This window comes from Salvia miltiorrhiza, chromosome 6 (assembly GCF_028751815.1).
Source record: "Salvia miltiorrhiza cultivar Shanhuang (shh) chromosome 6, IMPLAD_Smil_shh, whole genome shotgun sequence".
NCBI classification, from domain to species: Eukaryota; Viridiplantae; Streptophyta; class Magnoliopsida; order Lamiales; family Lamiaceae; genus Salvia; species Salvia miltiorrhiza.
In genome coordinates, this window is record NC_080392.1 from 21970878 (window position 1) to 21984552 (window position 13675).

The 13675-nt window shown below is 37.2% G+C and overlaps 1 long non-coding RNA gene across 1 annotated transcript; it reads left to right on the forward strand.

The window, feature by feature from the left end:
- The first annotated feature begins 5261 nt into the window (after positions 1-5261).
- On the forward strand, positions 5262-6721 carry LOC130987498 (uncharacterized). Its single transcript, XR_009089776.1, has 3 exons — positions 5262-5311; positions 5855-6000; positions 6575-6721. It is a non-coding gene; the product is annotated as an uncharacterized LOC130987498 (long non-coding RNA).
- The last annotated feature ends 6954 nt before the right edge of the window (positions 6722-13675 follow it).

A 13675-nucleotide genomic window follows, 5' to 3' on the forward strand; every position in this document is an offset into this window, starting at 1 on the left:
GATTTTCTTCTTCTACAGGAGACTTTGGGGTGTGATGGAGTTCAGATATACTACAGGAAGAAATCTGCAATCTTTACAATCTCCTTCTGCAGTAATGGTGTATTGGAGGGGAAGATGAATAGTATAGGGAATAGTGTAGGGAATAGTGTAGGAAATAGTGTAGGAATTGATGTGTTGGATGAAAAATCGAGACATACGTGTAGTGCCGTGATCTAATTTCTCCTAGTTCCTGTAATAATTCTCCAATTCTCGTTTAATAAATACTCGTCGTATTTATATAAATTAAATCCTCAATCTTGAGATTTAATACGTGAAAGTCGGAATTAATTCGCGACTTAATACCTTAACTCATATAATGCGAAATAATAAAATTATTATGCATATGATCTCAAGTTATAATTCTAGCAATTTGATTTAAATAACACGATTTATAAAATCGGTTATAAATCTAAATTTTCTAATAATATTGATTAAATCAATAAACTGGTAAAACAAAGTCTCAAACGTATAGTTAAACCAATAAATTTAATTATTGGTTTCATTCATGACTGAATATTAAATCGCAGCTCTGTATCTCTTATACAGACTTTTGCTGAAATAATATTATCTGAACAAAATAATCACCATAAATAATTAAAAGAATTTTATAACTAATGCACATATTTAATCTAATATGTATTTAAAAGAGCGGGGCATCACATCTTAGTCTTATCGATCAACGGGATCTATTATGACAACTCACGAGTTGCAAGACTCAAACTCAACACAACATCTAAGTAAGGTGTTGTAGAAATTGTCCAAGAGAATCAAAAGAATGACCAGAGGGTATGAAATGATTAACTACAACGTCGAACAAAATGACCTCGAGTAAGAGCCCATCTGGCTTTTCAGCCGAAAGTTGAAACACATGGGTTTTCAACCCAAAAGACGTCTACTGAGATTTGGATCATGTGGACTGGCCAGGTCCAACATCATCACCTCCCAGTCGCACGGGAAACATCGTCCCGAACTTAGAGAGCCATGAACATACTATACATAGCATAACATAAGCTCATCATGACAACTAAACTTATCTTAAGGTTCCCTATCCTATTGACCCCAAACCTTTCTTAAGACATATACACACAGACATACGTACACAGGCAAAACACACTATTCTTAAAATCTATCGTGTAGCAAAAGTCGATTCGATGTTCCGTCGCATTTGAACATTCGAACATAGAGACTATGGTTCAACCTTTGATGCAACGTTTACCTTGAATTCGTCGCGTATCGTCATTCTGTGCTTTTCCTTTACCTTGTACATATCTTTTCATTCCTCTTTGTAGTTCAAAAGAATCATTGTTTTCTTGAGGGAGCTGAAATGCTCTAAGTTCTCTTTCATTCTTCTACATTATCACCTTAAGAAAATCTAGATTGTAGAGATATCCTACTAACCTAGTAGTCTATGTTCTTTTTTTTTTTTTTGAAATTGTGATCATGCAACTTATAACAATCTATGTTCTCTGGGAAAACATATGTAAATTTTTCTATTATTCGTCTGATCATAACATCATAGATTGCGAAAATATGCCATGAAAGACAAAACATTCAACATTTCATCATAGCATGCTCTTTACATAAACATATTCATAAAACATCTTAGAACAATAACATCTTTAACACGTTGAACTACAGTTACCTTCTTTCCTTGATTGAGCACGATGCAATGGAGTGTTGAGCGGTGCCATATAAACCCATGTAAGTCTAAAGAATCAAACTAGACTCGACTCTTTTAGAATAAGGTTTCTAGGGCCAGAGCGAACGAACCGCTCTGATACCATTCTGTCACAGCCCGCAACCCTTAATGACAATTTAGCCGGGGTTATGACTTGGGGTGAACAATAAGAAATGGAAATGGACAATTACTTAACATTAAGGTATATGAGAATGTCACTCATAGATAAGATGCTAGGATCATATATGATCATTTGGATACTTATAAAACATACACATGAAGGAGAACTGATTAAGGTGGGTTATCCAATAACACGTGTCACAACTTCATAACATAGAGTTATTCTAATCAAAGTGTTTTGCAGCGGAAAAACGTGTGAGATATACATATGAAGATGTATACTCAAGGTTACATTTCTTGAAATGTCAAAAGAACACCCGCTCAACATCATTCCATTCCATCAGCTGCTCAACCTGCACATTTAGAAATACATGCAGGGCTGAGTATAAAAATACTCAGTGGGCACATATGCCTACTATGAAATATAACATGCTTCGTAAAGATTTAAATTGTCATGCCATCATAAGCAGTACAGCAAGGGGTTTTTCGCTAAAAAGGCCCAAGCTTACTAAATTCAATTGTGATTCTTAAAGTTCGACTGCAGTCTAAGTTCTCTTGTAATCTATCATATCTGGAACTGTGTGCCGGAGAGGTGGCCACCTCTCACGGTCACTTGACCGGCCAACCCGCTAGATGACTCACGGTCACTGGTGTACACTAGCCCTGGCAGGATAGCTATCAACTGCTCAGGACCCGAATTCGATTGCATAATAACTGGCAAAGCCACATCAGATAGATATCATACCAAACATTGAAACATTTATGGCAAGACAATAGTTGAAATAATTTTCAGTTCAATGATTTTGCAATGAAATAACTGTTCAAACATAACATTAAACTCATTTGATATATATATGAAACTGAAATTAACAGTTAGATCATCTCATGCATTCATTCGTATAAGAGGCCTACGACACGCAGGGGATCTCTATATACGTATAGTAAAAGTAATGCCCACCTGATTAGGCAATGCCTGTCGTTTATTCTTAACTCTGAATTGGTATAGCAGTGCTAGTCCTCACGATCCACAAAGCCTACAAGAAATCTATAATCTTAATAGGTCTCCCGAATCTAATCTTAAGTCATAGTGAAGTGCTTATCATCCTATGATTCACTTAGCCGGGTTTTCATATTTTAATAAATAAATAATTGAAAAAATAAATTCTTGAGTCAAGGACACCAACAATATCCTTATTCGATTTTTAATAATAAAACCTATTTAATCATAAATGATTCTATGTAAAATGTTTGATGCAAAATTAATTCATGCTTTAACTCACATAATTAAATAAATATATTATTGAAAACATTTCTCTTGAGTTAAGAACACCAACAATATTCTTACTCGACTTTCTTTAATAATTGAAATTATAATTAAAACCAATTAAATCATAAATACTTTTATTTGCAAAAATGCATATGCAAATGCATGTCATGCTTAGCATATAATAAATAATCACTTAAAATATGCACATAATAATAATATGATATTATTATCAACACTAGTCTTTGAAAATAATTAATTAAACTAATTAATAGTTCAATTAATTAAAATAGGACAGCCCAATTAATTTAATTAATTAAGGCAGCCCAAAGTTTAAAATAATAACTGAACCAAAGGGGTTTTAAATAAGGCCCAGCTGAATAAATAAAAGAAATTGGCCCACTGAAAAAATTAAACATAAATCGGCCCACCACTCAAAGCCCAACCGAAATAAAAATAAGGCCCAACACATTTAAAAAATAACAGCCCAACTCCTTAATAGTCCGACTTCTAATGATTCAGCCCAAACTTTAGCCCAAACCTATTCTAACACAAAACCCTTCCCCACTTCTCCTTCACAGAATCACAGCTGCGCCTCTTCATTCTCCAATCTCTCACGGCTCTCTTCCCAGAAATCCCGCCGCCGCGGAAGCTTCGCCGGAGGAGCAGCAGCGATAAGCCGCCACCACCAGCTCCTTCTGACCTCCGTTCTCCCTTCTCTCTCCGACAGCGACGGTGACCGCTGCCACCAGTCAACCATCTTGCCCCGCCTCTTTCTCAAAAAATCCAGCGAAACCATCGCCGTCTCCTTTCCCATCTCCCTCGATCTACCTCTCTCTCCACCTCCGGCACCAACAACGACTCCTCGCCGCCGCTGTGCCTGGACTCCCTCATCTCTCACCGCCTCTGTCTCCCTCTCGGATTCAGGCTCGCCGAGCCCTTGCTCAACTCACCGCCTTCACTCTCCGGCAACCGCAGCGGTGCCACGGCCGCCGCCCTCTTCCCCTGCCTAATTCAGCCACCACCGCCCTCTCTACCACTTCTCACCAAACTCGACACTTACAGCAGCACAACCCACAAAACATAGCTCAAGATTCAAGTTCAATACATGCTTATTTTATATATCATTGCTTGAATTCTCAATGTAAAATCAGTTCATACAATTCATGCTCAATGTATAAATAAGGTAAAGTTCATATCTTTAAGTCTTTTTTTTTCTTTTCTCTGAAAATGCATATCTACATGTGGACACGTTTATGAATGAGTGAGTCGTCTATTGCTTTTGAAATCAAAGTGAGAAAATTAGATAAGAAAATTTGAGGTGGAACCTTGAGTTTGAATATATGGCTGACAGTTGGGGTTTGATTTTCTGCTGTGTTGCTGAATCTCAGTGGATTGAGAGCTCTTGTATTTTGAGTTGCTTGCTAGCTATAGTTATTAGTGTGTGATGGAAGGAGGACTTTGGCTGATGAGATAAAGAGTGAACCTTCTACTTCTTGCGAGAATGGGGTGAGTGAAATTGTGGGAGAGGTGGTGAATAATGCAATGTTGCTGCAAGCTCAATTTATAGGCAAACTTAGCCGTAATAGTTGAAGACAATGGCAGTAATAGTTGAAAACAATGCATCAACTTTTGACAATGAGATTATTTACCGTAAATGCATGGAAATTGGCAAGAGCTGTGAATAGTAGCCTATGTGCTAGCCCATTTGACCAACAACAAGAATAGATTTGCTGTCATTTTGTAGTTCAGTTTGGAGGGGAGTTGGTGGCTGCCAATTGCCAGTGTGGCTAAAAGTTGAAAAAAACTAAATGTAGGAGCATGGCTCTTGATGGGAGTCTAAGTGAGGTGAGTGATGATTTGACAATTAAAACTGTCTCATAAAAGAATTGTATCTGTAAAAATCTTTCAGGATAAAATTGTCGAAACTGTAATAATTCTTCAGGATTTGCTAATTAAAAGCTCGTGAAAATACTTGAATGTTAAATTAAATAAATATGAAATGCTTATAAATTTAATAACTAAATTTACCAAAGCTTTTGTAAATTATTTTTGTTGGAATTAAAATAAATTCTTTTTCTCAATCCGGCGTGAATCTTCTTAAATCTAAGTTCAAAAAAAAAATACTCTAAATATAGCTACGAGGAAACGGGGTGTTACAGATAAAGAATTTACACTTGAATCTCGATCGTCGTACGGGTTTTGTCAAGGTATATAAATCTTGCGTTCTTTTACGATTCGTTATGAAAGTTACCTGCTATATACTAATTATGTAACATGTTAAAGAGAAATCTAATGACATTCTATATGATGTTTATCAGGATTAACTTTAAATGTTATGTAAATCATCTTCTTCTTCTTCCACATTTTTACATTTTACACTTTGTTGAATTTGAAGGCATACCATCCCTTTCTGCAACCGCTTTAGATGATATTATAACATAGATTCTCTGTATCAGCAATTCAGGATCCTGTAAAATAGTTTAATGTTATAGCCCGGATGAACATTTTGAGTCTTACAAACTACCCTTGTGTGTAGATGGGCTCCAAGAAAATATTATTATTTACTCTGAGTTGCCTAAGCAGCATATTTGCATCTCTGAAGCAGTCTTTACTCACAAAGGGATTAGTCAGCATGTTTCTTTTTCTGCTCGACACCCTCATGTTTTTCTCGATAATAATCTATTTATCTTTCCCTTGACTATGTCGCTTGTATATCCATTGTCCACTAAATGTGTTATGGTATTTTCTAGGGCTATGCTCTAATTGAATTTGAGAAGTTTGAGGAGGCACAGAGAGCCATAAATGAGATGAATGGAACTGAACTCCTAACCCAGACCATGAATGTTGACTGGGCGTTCAGCAAAGGTCCATTCAGAAGAAGGAACATTAGGAGGAGGTATGTGATCTCCAATTCTCTGCAACAACAATATAAGTCCCTCTGTTCTTTCTAAATGTCTAACTCAAATTATGGGTTCTTATTACTGTTGCTCATAGTATAGGACTAGGAAATAGCTGTACCAAACATGATAGTGCTCCCCATGTACTTTTGGAGCCAGAGGTAATGTGCAGAGCTTGGGAAATACTGATACTGGAAATGTGCATGTGTCACTTATTACCTTAACAGACAAATACATCATTTGGAATGTTGTTGAGGGGGCATGTTAAATATTTTAATTATCAGTTAGGGTTTGTAATAATTCAGACATGGTGAATCAATGTTAGGATACGTAACCTTGAAAAATCTCTCCACTTTGAATATGTTAGATGACACTCTTCAAATCTAGTTTTGAGTGACCCATATTAGGTTGGTAATAATTTTGAATTGTCTTGTAGTGGGAGTTGGAACAACCACATTATAAAAAGGGCATGTAATTGGGGATTAAAAAGTTTACAAACCCTCTTTTCATGTCTGGATCCTATCCGACTGTTACTGTTTTGTGATTCATCATTTTTATTGAAATCTTCTACAGATCACCTCGGGGTCATCATTCCAGGAGTCCAAGAAGGAGATTCTGATCATGGTGGCATGTGAGAGTTTTTGGCACTTTGATTTAGAGTGAAGATACAAATGTGAATCTTTGTTAACTTTTAACAATGTGTACGATTGTTGTTTCTGTTGTCAGTTTTTGTCACGACCGGACTTAACTAAGGATAGGTAAGCCGGGAAACCGTGACTAGGGAAGGGAAATTAGGAGAGGGGACAGAAAAGGGGTGATAAATAATAAAGGAATTGAACTAAGATTGAGACATCATATGAAAAAAAAACACACATAAATAGATAAGAGCGAGTAATCGGTCAAGAGTATCCGATTTAAGTGTTTATACAATAACTTGATTTGACAATCCAACATAATAGGATAATATGCATCATAACTGAGTGTTCGCAGCGGAAATAGAACGTGATACATGTATGAAGACATGTATCGCCAAGAGTTTATTTAGTAAATATGACAAAGCTCCGCACGACACCCCATCATCACTCATCACTGCTCAACCTGCACATTTAGAAATACATGCAGGGCTGAGTACAAAGTACTCAGTAGACATATGCCGAAAATCATATACATACATAATAAATGTAAATTGTCATGCCATTTCAATAGTATAACCAAGGGTTTTTTACTTAAAAAGGCCCTAAGCATACTAAATTCATTTGTGATTCTAAAGTTCGTCTGATCAGACTAAGTTCTTTTGTAATCTATCATATCTGAATCTGTGTGCCGGAGAGGTGGCCACCTCTCACGGTCACTTGACCGGCCAACCCGCTAGATGACTCACGGTCACTGGTGTACACTAGCCAAGGCAGGATAGCTATCAACTGCTCAAGACCCGAATTCGATTACATGATAACTGGCAAAGCCATATCAGATAGATATCATACTGAAATTAAAACATTTTATGGCAAGACAATACTTGAAATAACTTCAACTCAAAGATTTTGTCATGAAATAACTTGCTTGAACGTAACAGTTAAACTCATTTGATATATATGAAAGTAATGCCTACCTGATTGCAGTGTTTTGCTACTTAAGACAATGATTCTCTTTCTTTAGCGCGATAGGTTACTCAGGCGCTTTTGTTTATTTGAACCTTTGATAACACGAAACATGTGTTCGAGTGAATAATAGGAAAGATAACAACAAATGCAGTGAATCACTATTCACTCATTTCTCTAACTACCCATATTTCCTTAAACGACTGTATCTAACTCATATACAATCGTTCTTCTTTTATCGAAATACTTCATGTACCTTTGAGGATGTAGGAAAGCCCATTTTATATTATTCCTTTATTTATCCATTATAAATAAAGAATAATTTATAAAATATTTTCCTTTTCCCCATTTAATAATGCCAAACAATATATATATATTGCTACTATTAAAAGAACTAATAAGTCATTAATAAATTCTAAATATTAATTCCTGATGAAAATTTCATTGTGAGATTTTAGGAACATTTGTAAAAATATTTTAAAATAATAATAGGAGTTAACTATAAAAGAAATTTTCGAGAAGATCTAATAATTTTAATATTTTAACCATTTAATTAATAAATCTTTAATATTTCATTTATCAACTATTCCATCTAATATAATTTTACCAACAAGTTCTCATGAAATCTTTCTCAAAATATTTATATATCTCAATAGCTCATTTATAAACTAAAAGTGATATTTTATCAACAATAAAACTTTAAAATCCTTAATAGGAATTATTTTGAATCATTTCCATCTCAACAAAACTGTATATATTCAATTTCAACTAATAAACTGCTTTTACTCCGAACTCGTATGGAGTCCAATTTTATATCAATAGAAACCTCTTTGAGTCTAGTTTAATTTAAAAAAAAGTATGTTGAAAAACTCCAAGTAGTTTAAGAGATATAGCGATTTTCCCATCGCCTACCAGATTCGGCAGTTTCTGCCAACTGAAAGTCCAGATTTTTGAAAAATAGCAAACGTTACCTGAATGAGCTCAAATTTTATACATAGATAGCTAACACATATATCTTCATAGAATAAAAATTTGAGAGCTAAATATCAACATATGGTTACTGAAATAATTAACCTAATCATCTGCCTCACAACAGTTTTAGCAGATACGGGCAGTAGACTTCTCGAATTTTAAAAGGGTAGTAAACGAAGTTCAAATGATATGAAACTTTGTACGAATATTTATCACACTCCCATCTATACCCCAGAAATTTCTCATAATATAATAGAAACGGGAATGCATCGAAATAAGGGCGTCAACTTACCCTTGTCCAAGTGAGCACTAATGGAAGTTGTTTGCCGGGGTTTTTTTTTCTGGTCGTCGTTCCGCGATGGGGTTTAGCCGCGAAGGTCTACGACTTAGTTTTCCTCGTGCGAGATAGATCAGGCTACACAACGGTGGTTTCTCGATCCTTTTTCGTCGTAAGGATAGTGAGAAACGAAGGCCGTAAGTTGGCCGGTGGCTAAGTCGGGAATTCGACGTTGGCCTCCGAAGGATATTGTGGCCTTTGGTCGGGAAAATATAGAGAAGGTTTCGGCCTTTCGATTGTTGGGTTTGGTAGCCTAAAGATGGAGGAACGAGTACACGTTCTCGGTTCAGAGCCTAGTGGCCGGTCGACGAAGAAATGGTCCGGCGAAGGGAGCTCACTTGAGCTCTTGCAAGTAAAAAAAAACAAATCTCCTAAACTCTCTCTTGCCTCACACCTCTCGCTGCATTCTTCCTTCTGCAGAACTCTCCTCAATTTATAGAGGAGTTTCTGCAGACAACAGAATCAAAATGGTGGAAATTTTGGTACCTGGAGTTGCAACTTTTGAAGATTTGATCGTTGAAATTTACATCCTTTGACAATTGTGATCTTACCGTGAAATTTCTTTCTCGGCGTGCTGAAGCTTTTGAAAATTGTGGATATTGGCGTGATTTTCTTCTTCTACAGGAGACTTTGGGGTGTGATGGAGTTCAGATATACTACAGGAAGAAATCTGCAATCTTTACAATCTCCTTCTGCAGTAATGGTGTATTGGAGGGGAAGATGAATAGTATAGGGAATAGTGTAGGGAATAGTGTAGGAAATAGTGTAGGAATTGATGTGTTGGATGAAAAATCGAGACATACGTGTAGTGCCGTGATCTAATTTCTCCTAGTTCCTGTAATAATTCTCCAATTCTCGTTTAATAAATACTCGTCGTATTTATATAAATTAAATCCTCAATCTTGAGATTTAATACGTGAAAGTCGGAATTAATTCGCGACTTAATACCTTAACTCATATAATGCGAAATAATAAAATTATTATGCATATGATCTCAAGTTATAATTCTAGCAATTTGATTTAAATAACACGATTTATAAAATCGGTTATAAATCTAAATTTTCTAATAATATTGATTAAATCAATAAACTGGTAAAACAAAGTCTCAAACGTATAGTTAAACCAATAAATTTAATTATTGGTTTCATTCATGACTGAATATTAAATCGCAGCTCTGTATCTCTTATACAGACTTTTGCTGAAATAATATTATCTGAACAAAATAATCACCATAAATAATTAAAAGAATTTTATAACTAATGCACATATTTAATCTAATATGTATTTAAAAGAGCGGGGCATCACATACTACCCCCCTTAAAATAAATTTCGTCCCGAAATTTGCATACCTTCGTTAAACAACTCTGGATATTTTTCTTTCATCTTGTCTTCGAGCTCCCACGTAGCTTCTTCTTGTCCATGGTGCCTCCAAAGAACTTTCACTGAGGTGATTGATTTATTTCGGAGTTGTTGCACCTTTTTATCTAAAATCGCTTCGGGTCTTTCTTCATAGCTCAGGTCTGGATTAAGGATCATCTCATTTTGGTGTATCATGTGCTTTGGATCGAAAACGTACTTCCTAAGTTGTGATACGTGGAAAACATTATGGACATTTCCTAGGCTTGGCGGTAATGCCAGCCTGTAAGCCACTGGGCCTATTCTTTCTAGGATCTCATAGGGTCCTATAAATCGGGGTCTAAGTTTCCCTTTAACTCCGAACCTAATGATCCCTTTTGATGGAGAAACTTTCAGAAAGACTTTTTCTCCATTCTCAAATTGTAAGTCAGTTCGGCGTTTATCAGCATATGACTTTTGTCTATCCTGGGCCTCCTTAATCCTCTGTCGGATTTGGCGAACGATTTCAATCATTTCACCTATTGTGTCTGGCCCTAGGATTTTTCTCTCGCCCACTTCATCCCAATAAAGTGGCGATCTACACTTTCTCCCATACAGTGCTTCGTAGGGTGCCATAGCGATAGTCGCTTGGTGACTATTATTATATGCAAACTCGATGAGTGGCAAAATGTGCTCCCAGTTTTCACCCTGGTCTAGCACTACTGTCCTCAGCATATCCTCCAATGTTTGAATCGTTCTTTCAGACTGACCATCTGTCTGTGGGTGAAAAGCTGTACTAAAATTCAATCTTGTGCCCAGTTCTTTTTGTAAACTGATCCAGAATCTGGATGTGAACTTGGAATCTCTGTCCGATGTAATTGACTTTGGCACTCCGTGCAAACGCACAATTTCTCTAACATAAAGTTGAGCTAACTTGTCGGATCCATGGGTGATTGGGATTGGTATAAAGTGCGCACACTTCGTAAGTCTGTCCACAATGACCCATATAGCCGTGTTACCTCGCTTGGATCTTGGCAATCCTGTGACGAAGTCCATTGCTATATCATCCCATTTCCATTCTGGTATCTCCAAGGGTTGTAGTTCCCCGTAAGGCCTTTGGTGTAAGGCTTTCACTTGCTGGCAAGCAAGACATCGTTCAACAAACGAGGCTACATCTCGTTTCATTCCTTCCCACCAGAAATTCTCTTTTAGATCTTGATACATCTTAGTACTTCCCGGGTGGGCAGTATAAGGGGTATCATGGGCTTCGCTCAAGATTTTATTCTTAAGTTCTTCATCTTGAGGAATGCATATCCTTCCTTCAAAGAGTATGGCATTGTCTGGTGCTTCTTGGAAATCTTTGAGATCTCCTAATCTTATCTTTTCCCGTAATTTTTCCATCTTCTCATCCTTTCTTTGTGCTTCTACCACCATTTTTCTTAAACTAGGTATTGTCTCAACAACGCTTGCTATAGTTCCAGGTGGTTTAATCACTTCTATCTTCATCTTGTCAAATTCTTTTATAAGCTCACCTTCTCTCGTGAGAAGATGTCCTAATTTTGACGTGACTTTTCGGCTTAATGCGTCGGCTACTACATTAGCCTTGCCTGGGTGGTAGTTAATACCACAGTCATAGTCCTTTACTAATTCGAGCCATCTCCTTTGTCTCATGTTTAGATCTTTTTGCTCGAAAAAGTACTTCAGACTTTTGTGATCAGTAAAAATCTCACACCTAACTCCATATAGGTGATGTCTCCAGATTTTTAATGCATGTACTACTGCAGCTAGTTCCAGATCATGAGTCGGATAATTCAACTCATGAGGTCTAAGTTGTCGCGATGCATATGCTATTACCTTGCCATCTTGCATCAACACGCAACCTAGTCCATTTTTGGACGCATCCGTGTAGATTACATATTCTTTGTCTGGTTCGGGGACTGCTAAAACCGGCGCAGTAGTTAGCATCTTCTTGAATTTTTGGAAACTCTCCTCACACTCGTCCGTCCAAGTATACTTGATCCCCTTCTTGAGCAGTTGCGTCATTGGCCTTGCTATTTTCGAAAATCCTTCAATAAACCTTCGATAATAGCCAGCCAATCCTAAGAAACTCCTGATCTCGTTTGGATTTGTTGGCGACTTCCATTCTTGTACTGCTTCCACTTTAGCAGGATCTACCTTGATTCCTTCTGATGATACGATGTGTCCTAGAAATGTGACTTCTCTCAGCCAAAACTCGCATTTGCTGAATTTGGCGTAGAGTCGTTCATTCCTTAGCGTTTGTAGAGTGGTCCTCAAATGCTCTTTATGTTCTTCTTCATTTTTGGAGTAGATGAGGACGTCATCTATGAACACTAAGACGAACTTGTCCAAGTAGGGGTGAAAAACCCTATTCATGAGATCCATGAATACAGCTGGTGCATTTGTTAGCCCGAATGGCATAACTACGAACTCGTAGTGGCCATATCTTGTTCGAAAAGCTGTTTTGGGTATATCTTCTTGTCTGACCTTCAGTTGATGATAGCCAGATCTCAAGTCGATTTTTGAAAATATACTCGCACCCCTAAGTTGGTCAAACAAATCATCTATCCTTGGCAAAGGATATTTGTTCTTGAGTGTTAGCTTGTTCAGCTCTCTATAGTCAATGCACATTCTCAAGGTGCCATCTTTCTTTTTGACAAACAAAACTGGTGCTCCCCATGGGGATACACTAGGTCTGATGAAACCTAGGTCCAGTAGTTCCTGCAATTGAATTTTTAGTTCCTCCAATTCTTTTGGAGCCATCCTATACGGTGCCTTTGATACTGGCGCCGCTCCCGGTTCTAAGTCTATGGTAAATTCCACTTGCCTATTAGGTGGCAATCCTGGCAAGTCTTCTGGAAACACATCACGGAATTCTCGTACGATATCCACATCTTCAATTGCTCTTTTTGTCTCAGCTTTCCCGTTTAGGTACACGAGGAATGCCTGAGAGTCCTTCTTATTCATCATCTTTCTTGCTTGTAGGGTGGATATAATTGGTATTCTCCTACCCATTCTTGTCCCGTGAAATTCCCAAGCATTTTTTTCTGGAAATTTGAAAGAGATCTTCCGCTCCTTGCATAAGATTGTAGCGTAGTTTTCAGCTAGCCAATCCATTCCTAGGATTATATCAACGTCCGACATCGGTATAACATATACGTTGTTTGCTATGACCTCTAGTGATCCTATGTTCAATTCTAAGTTCGAGCAAACATGCGTTACTGTCATTGTTCCTCCTATTGGTGAAGAGATACTCATGTCCTGATTAGATCTTTCTATTTTGAGTCCTAGGGTGTCCACACATGCACTTGCAATGAAAGAATGTGAAGCACCCGTATCAAACAGAAGTACAACAGGTGTGTTGAGTAGCATGCCCATACCTGCCAGGTTTCCCTGGTTTTTCTCGGGCTGGTT